Source organism: Schistocerca gregaria, unplaced genomic scaffold (assembly GCF_023897955.1).
Source record: "Schistocerca gregaria isolate iqSchGreg1 unplaced genomic scaffold, iqSchGreg1.2 ptg000180l, whole genome shotgun sequence".
Classification (NCBI taxonomy): Eukaryota; Metazoa; Arthropoda; class Insecta; order Orthoptera; family Acrididae; genus Schistocerca; species Schistocerca gregaria.
Window position 1 is genome coordinate 12,144,138 of NW_026061730.1, and position 13,363 is coordinate 12,157,500.

A 13,363-nucleotide genomic window follows, 5' to 3' on the forward strand; every position below is an offset into this window, starting at 1 on the left:
GCCAGCAGATCACACAGTAATCGTTTGGGTTGGGTGGTCCCATACAGAATCTCCCCATGCTGCCTAATGTTTTCCTAACGTCACACTCGTCACGTACTTCACTTTTATTTCATAATCATTTCTGAGAGGTAAAGGAATTGCATGACAATCTGCAGAGCTAGCGGCGTCAAAATTAACACACATACTTGATGTGACTCAAAAGCCGAACGAGTTACTTTCCGACGTTGTTTTAGATGTGCAAGTGCCAGTCACACCTCGCGGTGAGGCCACTCTGCCGTTCATTTCGCTAGTTAACACCTGTCTTGTTGTGTGTGTTTCAAGCTCAAGACCATCTCCAAGCACAAAATGCTCGACGGCAACATTCAGACGGTTTCGTACTGCTCAATTACTACATTAAAAAGATATGTTTCTTTTTCAGAAATGGAAAAACACGACCGTGACAGGATTCGAACCTGCAATCTTCGGATCCGAAGTCCGACGCCTTATCCATTAGGCCACACGGTCACTGACGACCAAGTATAACTTATATACGACCCATTTCGAAACGCTCACACCCCCTGAGGAACTGTGTTTTCGTTCCACACAGGCCCTGCCCCTTACTCTTTTCCACCCATTCGTTACATTCAACCTCTTACGAGACCGACCAAACATACACAGGAAAAGAAGACCACACACTTTGCGCATTCGGAATCGATGGCAGGGTGTCCCTCGCCGCATTTGCTACGCTGGCCATTTGCTACTTCTGCAGAAGCGGCGGCAGCGGCGACGACGACGACGACGACGAAGACGACGACCGCGAGAGGCTCTGAAATTTGTGAGAAATACATCTATAAAATGTAATTCAGACTTCCTCGTCTCACCTTATGCTAAACCGCTTGTTTTTTTTTTTTTTTTTTTTTTCCTTTATTGTGATTTTAATACCTGTGACAAACAGGTAGGCCGGCAGCGGACCAAGTATGCCGCTCTTCGGCCTCAGAGTATACACAGAACAGAGATGAGTGAGATATAAAAACAATCAAGACGGCGGGGTACAAACAGTAGACAAAACAGAGTTAAAACGGAGTCGGTCACGTGCGTAGCACAATGGATAAAAGCGGAGAAACACGGTGCACAAACGCAGATGGCAGATGGCCACACGTGAACCAGCGGAGCACAAACGACGAAACACAAACACACTGCAGGAGAGTCGAGGCACAAACACATGCGATGGTCTTCGGCGTAGGACGATGAAAGTAACTGATGGAAGACAGCAGAGTCGTGGCCTGCCAAGGGGAAAAGGTGTGGGGAAGAGGAGAGAGAGGGGGAGGGGAAGATGCCAGTGGAGGAGAGGGATGGAGGAGAAGGGGGAGGGTTGGGGGAGTGGAAGCCCAAGGAGAAAGGGGAGGGGAGGGAGGGAGAGAAGGGAGAGAGGGTGCCCACAGGAAAAGGAGAGGAGAGGGAAGGTAAGGCTCAAAGTTGGTAGGAGGGGTAGATGGAGGGGAGGAGGGCATCATCAGGGAGGGGGAGTTGACGGAAGCCACCGAGGGAGAGGGTGTGGAGGGTGTAAAGATGGAGAGCAGGTGGGATATAGGAATGCAGGCGCGGCAGCGGGTTGGGGTGGGAGAGGATGGGAGAGACAAGAGGGTGTGGAGGATCAAGCTTGCGGGAGGTGTAGAGGATCCGTAACCGTTCGAGGAAAAGGAGGAGGTGCGGGAAGGGAATCAGGTCATAGAGGATCCGCGTGGGGGAAGGGAGACGGATGCGATAGGCGAGGCGGAGCGCATGGCGTTCTAGGATCTGAATGGACTTGTAGAAGGTAGGAGGGGCAGAGATCCAGGCGGGATGAGCATAGCAAAGGATAGGACGGATGAGGGACTTGTAGGTGTAGAGGATGGTGGAAGGGTCCAGACCCCATGTACGGCCAGAAAGGAGCTTAAGGAGGCGGAGGCGGGAGCGTGCCTTGGCTTGGATCGTCCGGAGATGTGGGTTCCAGGAGAGGCGACGGTCGAGGGTGACACCAAGGTACTTGAGAGTAGGTGTGAGGGTGATGGGACGGCCATAAATAGTAAGATAGAAATCAAGGAGACGGAAGGAACGAGTGGTTTTGCCTACAATGATCGCCTGGGTCTTGGAAGGATTGACCTTGAGCAACCACTGGTTACACCAAGTGGTGAACCGGTCAAGATAGGATTGGAGAAGGTGCTGGGAGCGTTGCAGGGTGGGAGCGAGGGCAAGGAAGGCAGTGTCATCGGCGTACTGGAGAAGGTGTAGGGGAGGTGCAGGTGGAGGCATGTCTGCCGTGTAAAGGAGGTAGAGAAGAGGGGAAAGGACGGAACCTTGGGGCACACCGGCGGAGGGGTAGAAGGTGTAGGAATCAGTGTTGTGGATGGTGACATAGGAAGGACGGTGGGAAAGGAAGGAAGCGACCAGACGGACATAGTTGAGAGGAAGAGCAAAGGTTTGGAGCTTGAAAAGGAGACCGGAATGCCACACACGGTCATATGCGCGTTCGAGGTCGAGGGAAAGGAAGATGGCGGAACGACGGGAATTGAGTTGTTCGGAGAGGAGGTGAGTGAGGTGAAGGAGGAGGTCATCGGCTGAGAAGGACGGCCGAAAGCCACATTGGGTAGGGGGGAGGAGGCGGTGTTGGTGAAGGTGCTTGTGTAGGCGGCGGGTAAGAATGGATTCCAGGACCTTGCTGAAGACCGAGGTAAGGCTGATGGGACGGTAGGAGGAGACAGCGGAAGGCGGTTTGTCGGGCTTGAGGAACATCAGGATCCGGGAGGTTTTCCACAGGTCGGGGTAGTAGCCGGTGGACAGGACCACATTGTAGAGCCTGGCCAATGTGGAGAGGAAGGAGGCAGGAGCTTCACGGAGGTGACGGTAAGTAACACGATCGTGACCGGGAGCAGTGTTGCGTTTAGGGCGAAGTGTAGCAATGATATCTTGAGTGGTGATTGGGGTATTTAGTTCTGTGTGTGGGATGTTGTCCAAGTACTGGAAGCCAGGAGCAAGCGGGGGGACAGAGGTATCAGTTCGATCACGGACATCAGGAAAGAGGGAATAATCGAACTGGGGATCGTCAGGGATGGTAAGGATATCGGAGAGGTAGGAGGCGAAATGGTTGGCCTTACTAAGGGCATCAGGGAAGGGGTGGTCATCATGAAGGAGAGGGTAGTAGGGAGAGGGTTTAGATCCGGTAAGGCGGCGGAAGGCTGACCAGTACTTGGACGAGTTGATAGGTAAGGTGGCATTAAGACGGGTGCATGTCTGTCGCCAGTCCCGGCGTTTCTTTGCCGTGAGTAAGTTCCTGATGTGTCGCTGTAGTTGCCGGTGGCGTCGTAGTGTGTCCTGGTCACGTGTGTGAAGGAAGGCACGGTAGAGCCGGCGGGATTCACGCAGGAGAAGGACGGCCTGTGGGGGTAAGGTGGGGCGGTGCGGATGGATGGCAATGGTAGGGACGTGGGCCTCCACGGCCTCAGACAAGGTCTGCTGGAGAAAGGAGGCAGCACGGGTAACGTCATCAGGTTGGTGGTAGGTGAGGGGGTGGCTATCGACCTGGAGAGCAAGGGAGTCCCGGTAGGCATTCCAGTTGGCACGGGAGTAGTCATGGACATATTTCGGGGGAGGGTCATGGCGCGGGTCGGGACGGGGGCGACGACCGTCTGATACAGTGAGGAGGACAGGGAGATGGTCACTGCCAATGGGATCAAGGACGTCCACCGCTATGCGGCCAAGCAGGGTGGGGGAGGCTAGGACGACATCGGGAGTGGTATTGGATTCAGGGCGGGTGTGTTGGGGAATTGGAAGGACGTCGCCTTGGAGGGTGGCAAGGAACCGATGCCACCGCCGTAACTGGGCGGCAGAACGACTATGGATGTTAAGGTCGGCGGCGATCACGTAGGAGGAGAAGGTACGGTCGATGTGGGAAAGGAAGTCGAAAGGAATAGGTGCAGCGGGGCGGACATAGATGGTGGCACAGGTAAGGGTAAGGCCGGGGAAGAAGAGACTAAGGATCAAGTGTTCTGTGGGGTCAGGAAGGAGGGGTTGGAGCCGGACAGGGATCTGGCGGTGGTGGCCAATGGCAACTCCGCCACGCGCTATCTGGAGTGGATTGTCAGACCGGTGAAGGAGGTAGGGCGAGGTGTGGACGGTGTGGTGGGGCTGAAGAAAGGTTTCGTTCAGAAGGAAGGCATCCACACGGTGGGTCGTAAGGGTATGCATAAGGAGGTGCTTGTTGGTGGGAAGGGAGCGGATGTTATTGAACAGGATACGGTGCTGTCGTGCCATAATGGGAATTTAAACGAGGGTGTCGAGACGGGAGAAGGTGAAATGGGCCTGGTTGTGGGAATAGGTGGCGTAGGTGTTGAGGTGGAACACGGAACGGGCAGCGAGGGAAATCTGGTGGAGGGTGTGGGGACGCTGAAAGGGATGGACGTTCTGGAGCACTATCGTGACGAACCTGATGATGTCCTCTGCGGTGGGGGGAGGACGGAGGGAATTGCCAGGAGGGGTGGGGTCATCCAAAGGGCGGAGAGGAACAGTGAGTTCAGGAGCGGATGGAGGAGGTCGAGCCTTGCATTTCTGGGAGTAGGTAGGGTGTTGGAGGTTGCAGGTATTGCAGGAGGGAGGAGACTGAAGGTTGGGGCACTGCCGGAGGAAGTGCGCTTGCTTACAATGCGGGCAGACTGGGGCCTCGCGGCACTCTGATGTTGGGTGTGCGTTATAACGCAGACACCTCTGGCAGCGAATGGATTGTGGTGGGGAGCGGGAGGGGTCAACCTTATACCGGCGGTGGAAGAGGAGGGCACCCTCCTTAAGGAGATGGTCGATGGAGGGAGCGTGTTCGGAGAAAACTCGCATAAGGCGAGTGGGGCCCGCAGAGTTGAAAATGCGGCGAACAGCTCGCACCTCCAGGTACGGGTGGGCCTTCAACTCCGCCAGCACCTCTTCCTCCGTGATCGTCGGGCTAAGCCGAGTGATCACGGCGGTGAGGGTCGGCGGGCGACGTGGGGGTTGGGGTTGACGGGGGGAGGAAGGGGAAGGAGCAGGGGCAAGGGAGGCATTAGGTCCAAATCGGGTGAGAGGAATTCGGGAGAGGATGTCGGAGTGTAGGGTAGGGCTTGGGGAGGTGATCAAGACAGAGTCCCTACGGGGGGTAAGAAGGGAGATGGGGGCTGCAGGGAAGTATTGGCGGAGGAGCAAGGTCAGGTTGCGGGCCTCCAGGAGAGAGGGATCAGGACGGGAGAGGAGATACTTGTAGGAGGGGGAGTTAGAAGAGGAAGTAGAGGGGGCTGGAGGGGAGACATCCATGGCATCTAGGGGTGGGGGAGGGGGAAGATGCTGGGACTTCTTGGGTGCAGAGGAGGCGGGGGTGCCACTGGGACGCTTAACAGCGGGGACAGGATGGGAGGAGGCGTGGGGCACAGGAGTGACGGGGAGATGACGGGAAGCGGCAGGTCCCGGTGTCGGTGCTGGTGCTGGTGCTGCTGTTGGTGCTGCTGTTGGTGCTGCTGCTGGTTGTGGCGCTGCTGCAGGTGGTGGTGCTGGCGCCGGCGATGGTGCGGCATGGGTCGTAGCCCGACGAGACACAACCCTGGCAGGGGCCGCATGAGTGGTGTGGGGGAGTGGGGGAAAGGGGTCGTGTGTGGAGGCTTGGGGAGAAGGAGCAGGGGATGGGGCGACAAAGGGAGCTGGGGTGGGAAGGGTGAGGAGGGGCGGGATATAGTAGGACGGGGGCGACTGAGCACACCAAGTAAGAGTAGTGGCAGCGAGGGAGGGCGTCGTATAGACGATGGCGGTGGTAGTGGCGGTGGTGGTGGGGGTGGTCATGATGGCAGTAAGGAAAACTGGAAACACAGAAAAGAAGAATGGGGACAGACAAGGGACAAAGTCAGGAACAGATTACAGATGACAGATGAGAGACGTCGAGGAGCGAAAGGATGAAGGCAAAGACGAAGACAAGAATAGCGACGACAACGAAAGCAGGAGAGGAAGACGAAGCACTGGGTCCTGGCGGCGGCGGCGGCGGCGGCGGCGGCGGGGGCCGGAAGCTGCGGCGGCGGCGGCGGCGGCGGCGGCGGCGGGGGCCGGAAGCTGCGGCGGCGGCGGCGGCGGCGGCGGCTGGGTCCGGAAGCTGCGGCTGGGTCCGGCGACGACTGCTACTGCAAAACTGGCGGCACTGGAAACTGCTGCTGCTGCTGCTGCTGCTGCTGGCGGTTCCGGAACTGCGACTGCGACTGCGACTGCGACTGCGACTGCGACTGCGACTTCTGCGAAGCCCTAACACTTCGATACGTAGCAGTACTCTGCAAGGTATCGAAGGGCGGAACTCTTCCGAGGTCCGCCGAAGAATGTGCTAAACCGCTTTGGCAAATGCTTTATCTGCGCCATTCGCCTTAATCACATCTGAGAGTAATTCTTAATAACACGCCTGTCGCTAATTGTTCCTCATCACAGATACTGCTTTCTATACGGCCACGACGCGCAACTGATTTCCAAGATTCGTCTTCCTCCTGTGAGGATGGAACTCACGACCCCTGGTTTACTAGACCAATGCTCTACCACTGACCTAAACAGGCGCAGCCTAGCGGCACTTTTGCGTACTTCGTCCGTACGGTTGTCTGAATCATCAGACTTCAGCTGACAACACTTCATATTTTCGACTAATATTTGCAGCAATGGCGACCCATTACTGCTTGGCTACACATCTGACACGTAGCCGTGTTCTCTCCAACCAAAACCACTTGCACTTCAGAACATGACTTTCACACATGTCTACAAAATCACCTTCACTTCAAATACAGTTTTCTTGCGACTGATGGAGACGTAGGCAAATTTATAGTTGCTATTTCCATTACATCACGTTAATCAGAAAATCGGTAATTTACATCTGCAGCGGAAAAAAATTCCGTTCCGGCCAGCGTAGGGCTCGAACCCACGACCCTGTGAATAAGAGTCTCATGCTCTACCGACTGAGCTAGCCGTGCTGCCTCGTTGGATACCTGATTGGCAGCAGATCACACAGTAATCGTTTGGGTTGGGTGGTCCCATACAGAATCTCTCCATGCTTCCTAATGTTTTCCTAACGTCACACTCGTCACGTACTTCACTTTTATTTCATAATCATTTCTGAGAGGTAAAGGAATTGCATGACAATCTGCAGAGCTAGCGGCGTCAAAATTAACACACATACTTGATGTGACTCAAAAGCCGAACGAGTTACTTTCCGACGTTGTTTTAGATGTGCAAGTGCCAATCAAAACTCGCGGTGAGGGCACTCTGCCGACCATTTCGCTAGTTAACACCGGTCTTGTTGTGTGTGTTTCAGGTTCAAGACCATCTCCAAGTACAAAATGGTCAACAGCAACATTCAGACGGTTTCGTACTGCTCAATTGCTACATTAAAACGGTATGCTTCTTTTTCAGAAATGGAAAAACACGACCGTGACAGGATTCGAACCTGCAATCTTCGGATCCGAAGTCCGACGCCTTATCCATTAGGACACACGGTCACTGACGACCAAGTGTAACTTATATACGACCCATTTCGAAACGCTCACACCCCCTGAGGAACTGTGTTTTCGTTCCACACAGCCCCTGCCCCTTACTCTTTTCCACCCATTCGTTACATTCAACCTCTTACGAGACCGACCAAACATACACAGGAAAAGAAGACCACACACTTTGCGCATTCGGAATCGATGGCAGGGTGTCCCTCGCCGCATTTGCTACGCTGGCCATTTGCTACTTCTGCAGAAGCAGCGGCGGCGGCGACAACGACGACGACGACGACGACGACGACGACGACGAAGACCGCGAGAGGCTCTGAGATTTGTGAGAAATACATCTATAAAATGTAATTCAGACTGCCTCGTCTCACCTTATGTTATACCGCTTTGGCAAATGCTTTATCTGCGCCATTCGCCTTAATCACATCTGAGAGTAATTCTTAATAATACGCCTGTCGCTAATTGTTCCTCATCACAGATACTGCTTTCTATACGGCCACGATGCGCAACTGATTTCCAAGATTCGTCTTCCTCCTGTGAGGATGGAACTCACGACCCCTGGTTTACTAGACCAATGCTCCACCACTGAGCTAAACATGCGCCGCCTAGCGGCACTTTTGCGTACTTCGTCCGTACGGTCGTCTGCATCATCAGACTTCAGCTGACAACACTTCATATTTTCGACTAATATTAGCAGCGATGGCTACCCATTACTGCTTGGCTACACATCTGACACGTAGCCGATATTCTCTCCAAACAAAACCACCTGCACTTCAGAACATGACTTTCACACATGTCTACAAAATCACCTTCACCTTCAAATACAGTTTTCTTGCGACTGATGGAGACGTAGGCAAATTTTAAAGTTGCTATTTCCATTACATCACGTTAATCAGAAAATCGGTTATTTACATCTGCAGCGGAAAAAATTCCGTTCCGCCCAGCGTAGGGCTTGAACCCACGATCCTGTGAATAAGAGTCTCATGCTCTACCGACTGAGCTAGCCGTGCTGCCTCGTTGGATACCTGCTGGGCAGCAGATCACACAGTAATCGTTTGGGTTGGGTGGTCCCATACAGAATCTCTCCATGCTTCCTAATGTTTTCCTAACGTCACACTCGTCACGTACTTCACTTTTATTTCATAATCATTTCTGAGAGGTAAAGGAATTGCATGACAATCTGCAGAGCTAGCGGCGTCAAAATTAACACACATACTTGATGTGACTCAAAATCCGAACGAGTTACTTTCCGACGTTGTTTTAGATGTGCAAGTGCCAGTCACACCTCGCGGTGAGGCCACTCTGCCGTTCATTTCGCTAGTTAACACCTGTCTTGTTGTGTGTGTTTCAAGCTCAAGACCATCTCCAAGCACAAAATGCTCGACGGCAACATTCAGACGGTTTCGTACTGCTCAATTGCTACATTAAAAAGATATGTTTCTTTTTCAGAAATGGAAAAACACGACCGTGACAGGATTCGAACCTGCAATCTTCGGATCCGAAGTCCGACACCTTATCCATTAGGCCACACGGTCACTGACGACCAAGTATAACTTATATACGACTCATTTCGAAACGCTCACACCCCCTGAGGAATTGTGTTTTCGTTCCACACAGCCGCTGCCCCTTACTCTTCCCCACCCATTCGTTACATTCAACCTCTTACGAGACCGACCAAACATAGACAGGAAAACAAGACCACACACTTGGCGCATTCGGAATCGATGGCAGGGTGTTCCTCGCCGCATTTGCTACGATGGCCATTTGCTACTTCTGCAGAAGCGGCGGCGGCGACGACGACGACGACGACGACGACGACGACGACGACCGCGAGAGGCTCTGAGATTTGTGAGAAATACATCTATAAAATGTAATTCAGACTGCCTCGTCCAACCTTATGCCGCACCTTTTTTTTTTTTTTTTTCCTTTATTGTGATTTTAATACCTGTGACAAACAGGTAGGCCGGCAGCGGACCAAGTATGCCGCTCTTCGGCCTCAGAGTATACACAGAACAGAGATGAGTGAGATATAAAAACAATCAAGACGGCGGGGTACAAACAGTAGACAAAACAGAGTTAAAACGGAGTCGGTCACGTGCGTAGCACAATGGATAAAAGCGGAGAAACACGGTGCACAAACGCAGATGGCAGATGGCCACACGTGAACCAGCGGAGCACAAACGACGAAACACAAACACACTGCAGGAGAGTCGAGGCACAAACACATGCGATGGTCTTCGGCGTAGGACGATGAAAGTAACTGATGGAAGACAGCAGAGTCGTGGCCTGCCAAGGGGAAAAGGTGTGGGGAAGAGGAGAGAGAGGGGGAGGGGAAGATGCCAGTGGAGGAGAGGGATGGAGGAGAAGGGGGAGGGTAGGGGGAGTGGAAGCCCAAGGAGAAAGGGGAGGGGAGGGAGGGAGAGAAGGGAGAGAGGGTGCCCACAGGAAAAGGAGAGGAGAGGGAAGGTAAGGCTCAAAGTTGGTAGGAGGGGTAGATGGAGGGGAGGAGGGCATCATCAGGGAGGGGGAGTTGACGGAAGCCACCGAGGGAGAGGGTGTGGAGGGTGTAAAGATGGAGAGCAGGTGGGATATAGGAATGCAGGCGCGGCAGCGGGTTGGGGTGGGAGAGGATGGGAGAGACAAGAGGGTGTGGAGGATCAAGCTTGCGGGAGGTGTAGAGGATCCGTAACCGTTCGAGGAAAAGGAGGAGGTGCGGGAAGGGAATCAGGTCATAGAGGATCCGCGTGGGGGAAGGGAGACGGATGCGATAGGCGAGGCGGAGCGCATGGCGTTCTAGGATCTGAATGGACTTGTAGAAGGTAGGAGGGGCAGAGATCCAGGCGGGATGAGCATAGCAAAGGATAGGACGGATGAGGGACTTGTAGGTGTAGAGGATGGTGGAAGGGTCCAGACCCCATGTACGGCCAGAAAGGAGCTTAAGGAGGCGGAGGCGGGAGCGTGCCTTGGCTTGGATCGTCCGGAGATGTGGGTTCCAGGAGAGGCGACGGTCGAGGGTGACACCAAGGTACTTGAGAGTAGGTGTGAGGGTGATGGGACGGCCATAAATAGTAAGATAGAAATCAAGGAGACGGAAGGAACGAGTGGTTTTGCCTACAATGATCGCCTGGGTCTTGGAAGGATTGACCTTGAGCAACCACTGGTTACACCAAGTGGTGAACCGGTCAAGATAGGATTGGAGAAGGTGCTGGGAGCGTTGCAGGGTGGGAGCGAGGGCAAGGAAGGCAGTGTCATCGGCGTACTGGAGAAGGTGTAGGGGAGGTGCAGGTGGAGGCATGTCTGCCGTGTAAAGGAGGTAGAGAAGAGGGGAAAGGACGGAACCGTGGGGCACACCGGCGGAGGGGTAGAAGGTGTAGGAATCAGTGTTGTGGATGGTGACATAGGAAGGACGGTGGGAAAGGAAGGAAGCGACCAGACGGACATAGTTGAGAGGAAGAGCAAAGGTTTGGAGCTTGAAAAGGAGACCGGAATGCCACACACGGTCATATGCGCGTTCGAGGTCGAGGGAAAGGAAGATGGCGGAACGACGGGAATTGAGTTGTTCGGAGAGGAGGTGAGTGAGGTGAAGGAGGAGGTCATCGGCTGAGAAGGACGGCCGAAAGCCACATTGGGTAGGGGGGAGGAGGCGGTGTTGGTGAAGGTGCTTGTGTAGGCGGCGGGTAAGAATGGATTCCAGGACCTTGCTGAAGACCGAGGTAAGGCTGATGGGACGGTAGGAGGAGACAGCGGAAGGCGGTTTGTCGGGCTTGAGGAACATCAGGATCCGGGAGGTTTTCCACAGGTCGGGGTAGTAGCCGGTGGACAGGACCACATTGTAGAGCCTGGCCAATGTGGAGAGGAAGGAGGCAGGAGCTTCACGGAGGTGACGGTAAGTAACACGATCGTGACCGGGAGCAGTGTTGCGTTTAGAGCGAAGTGTAGCAATGATATCTTGAGTGGTGATTGGGGTATTTAGTTCTGTGTGTGTGATGTTGTCCAAGTACTGGAAGCCAGGAGCAAGCGGGGGGACAGAGGTATCAGTTCGATCACGGACATCAGGAAAGAGGGAATAATCGAACTGGGGATCGTCAGGGATGGTAAGGATATCGGAGAGGTAGGAGGCGAAATGGTTGGCCTTACTAAGGGCATCAGGGAAGGGGTGGTCATCATGAAGGAGAGGGTAGTAGGGAGAGGGTTTAGATCCGGTAAGGCGGCGGAAGGCTGACCAGTACTTGGACGAGTTGATAGGTAAGGTGGCATTAAGACGGGTGCATGTCTGTCGCCAGTCCCGGCGTTTCTTTGCCGTGAGTAAGTTCCTGATGTGTCGCTGTAGTTGCCGGTGGCGTCGTAGTGTGTCCTGGTCACGTGTGTGAAGGAAGGCACGGTAGAGCCGGCGGGATTCACGCAGGAGAAGGACGGCCTGTGGGGGTAAGGTGGGGCGGTGCGGATGGATGGCAATGGTAGGGACGTGGGCCTCCACGGCCTCAGACAAGGTCTGCTGGAGAAAGGAGGCAGCACGGGTAACGTCATCAGGTTGGTGGTAGGTGAGGGGGTGGCTATCGACCTGGAGAGCAAGGGAGTCCCGGTAGGCATTCCAGTTGGCACGGGAGTAGTCATGGACATATTTCGGGGGAGGGTCATGGCGCGGGTCGGGACGGGGGCGACGACCGTCTGATACAGTGAGGAGGACAGGGAGATGGTCACTGCCAATGGGATCAAGGACGTCCACCGCTATGCGGCCAAGCAGGGTGGGGGAGGCTAGGACGACATCGGGAGTGGTATTGGATTCAGGGCGGGTGTGTTGGGGAATTGGAAGGACGTCGCCTTGGAGGGTGGCAAGGAACCGATGCCACCGCCGTAACTGGGCGGCAGAACGACTATGGATGTTAAGGTCGGCGGCGATCACGTAGGAGGAGAAGGTACGGTCGATGTGGGAAAGGAAGTCGAAAGGAATAGGTGCAGCGGGGCGGACATAGATGGTGGCACAGGTAAGGGTAAGGCCGGGGAAGAAGAGACTAAGGATCAAGTGTTCTGTGGGGTCAGGAAGGAGGGGTTGGAGCCGGACAGGGATCTGGCGGTGGTGGCCAATGGCAACTCCGCCACGCGCTATCTGGAGTGGATTGTCAGACCGGTGAAGGAGGTAGGGCGAGGTGTGGACGGTGTGGTGGGGCTGAAGAAAGGTTTCGTTCAGAAGGAAGGCATCCACACGGTGGGTCGTAAGGGTATGCATAAGGAGGTGCTTGTTGGTGGGAAGGGAGCGGATGTTATTGAACAGGATACGGTGCTGTCGTGCCATAATGGGAATTTAAACGAGGGTGTCGAGACGGGAGAAGGTGAAATGGGCCTGGTTGTGGGAATAGGTGGCGTAGGTGTTGAGGTGGAACACGGAACGGGCAGCGAGGGAAATCTGGTGGAGGGTGTGGGGACGCTGAAAGGGATGGACGTTCTGGAGCACTATTGTGACGAACCTGATGATGTCCCCTGCGGTGGGGGGAGGACGGAGGGAATTGCCAGGAGGGGTGGGGTCATCCAAAGGGCGGAGAGGAACAGTGAGTTCAGGAGCGGATGGAGGAGGTCGAGCCTTGCATTTCTGGGAGTAGGTAGGGTGTTGGAGGTTGCAGGTATTGCAGGAGGGAGGAGACTGAAGGTTGGGGCACTGCCGGAGGAAGTGCGCTTGCTTACAATGCGGGCAGACTGGGGCCTCGCGGCACTCTGATGTTGGGTGTGCGTTATAACGCAGACACCTCTGGCAGCGAATGGATTGTGGTGGGGAGCGGGAGGGGTCAACCTTATACCGGCGGTGGAAGAGGAGGGCACCCTCCTTAAGGAGATGGTCGATGGAGGGAGCGTGTTCGGAGAAAACTCGCATAAGGCGA

At 54.7% G+C, this 13,363-nt stretch overlaps 5 non-coding genes across 5 annotated transcripts; all 5 read right to left on the reverse strand.

Moving 5' to 3' along the window:
* Positions 1–431: 431 nt before the first annotated feature.
* Trnar-ucg (transfer RNA arginine (anticodon UCG)) lies at positions 432–504 on the reverse strand. The gene has a single exon. It is a non-coding gene; the product is annotated as a tRNA-Arg (tRNA).
* A 6,391-nt stretch (positions 505–6,895) lies between these two features.
* Trnak-cuu (transfer RNA lysine (anticodon CUU)) lies at positions 6,896–6,972 on the reverse strand. Its single transcript has one exon. It is a non-coding gene; the product is annotated as a tRNA-Lys (tRNA).
* Positions 6,973–7,420: 448 nt separating this feature from the next.
* Trnar-ucg (transfer RNA arginine (anticodon UCG)) lies at positions 7,421–7,493 on the reverse strand. Its single transcript has one exon. It is a non-coding gene; the product is annotated as a tRNA-Arg (tRNA).
* A 934-nt stretch (positions 7,494–8,427) lies between these two features.
* On the reverse strand, positions 8,428–8,500 carry Trnak-cuu (transfer RNA lysine (anticodon CUU)). Its single transcript has one exon. It is a non-coding gene; the product is annotated as a tRNA-Lys (tRNA).
* Positions 8,501–8,952: 452 nt separating this feature from the next.
* Positions 8,953–9,025, reverse strand: Trnar-ucg (transfer RNA arginine (anticodon UCG)). The gene has a single exon. It is a non-coding gene; the product is annotated as a tRNA-Arg (tRNA).
* Between the last annotated feature and the right edge of the window lie 4,338 nt (positions 9,026–13,363).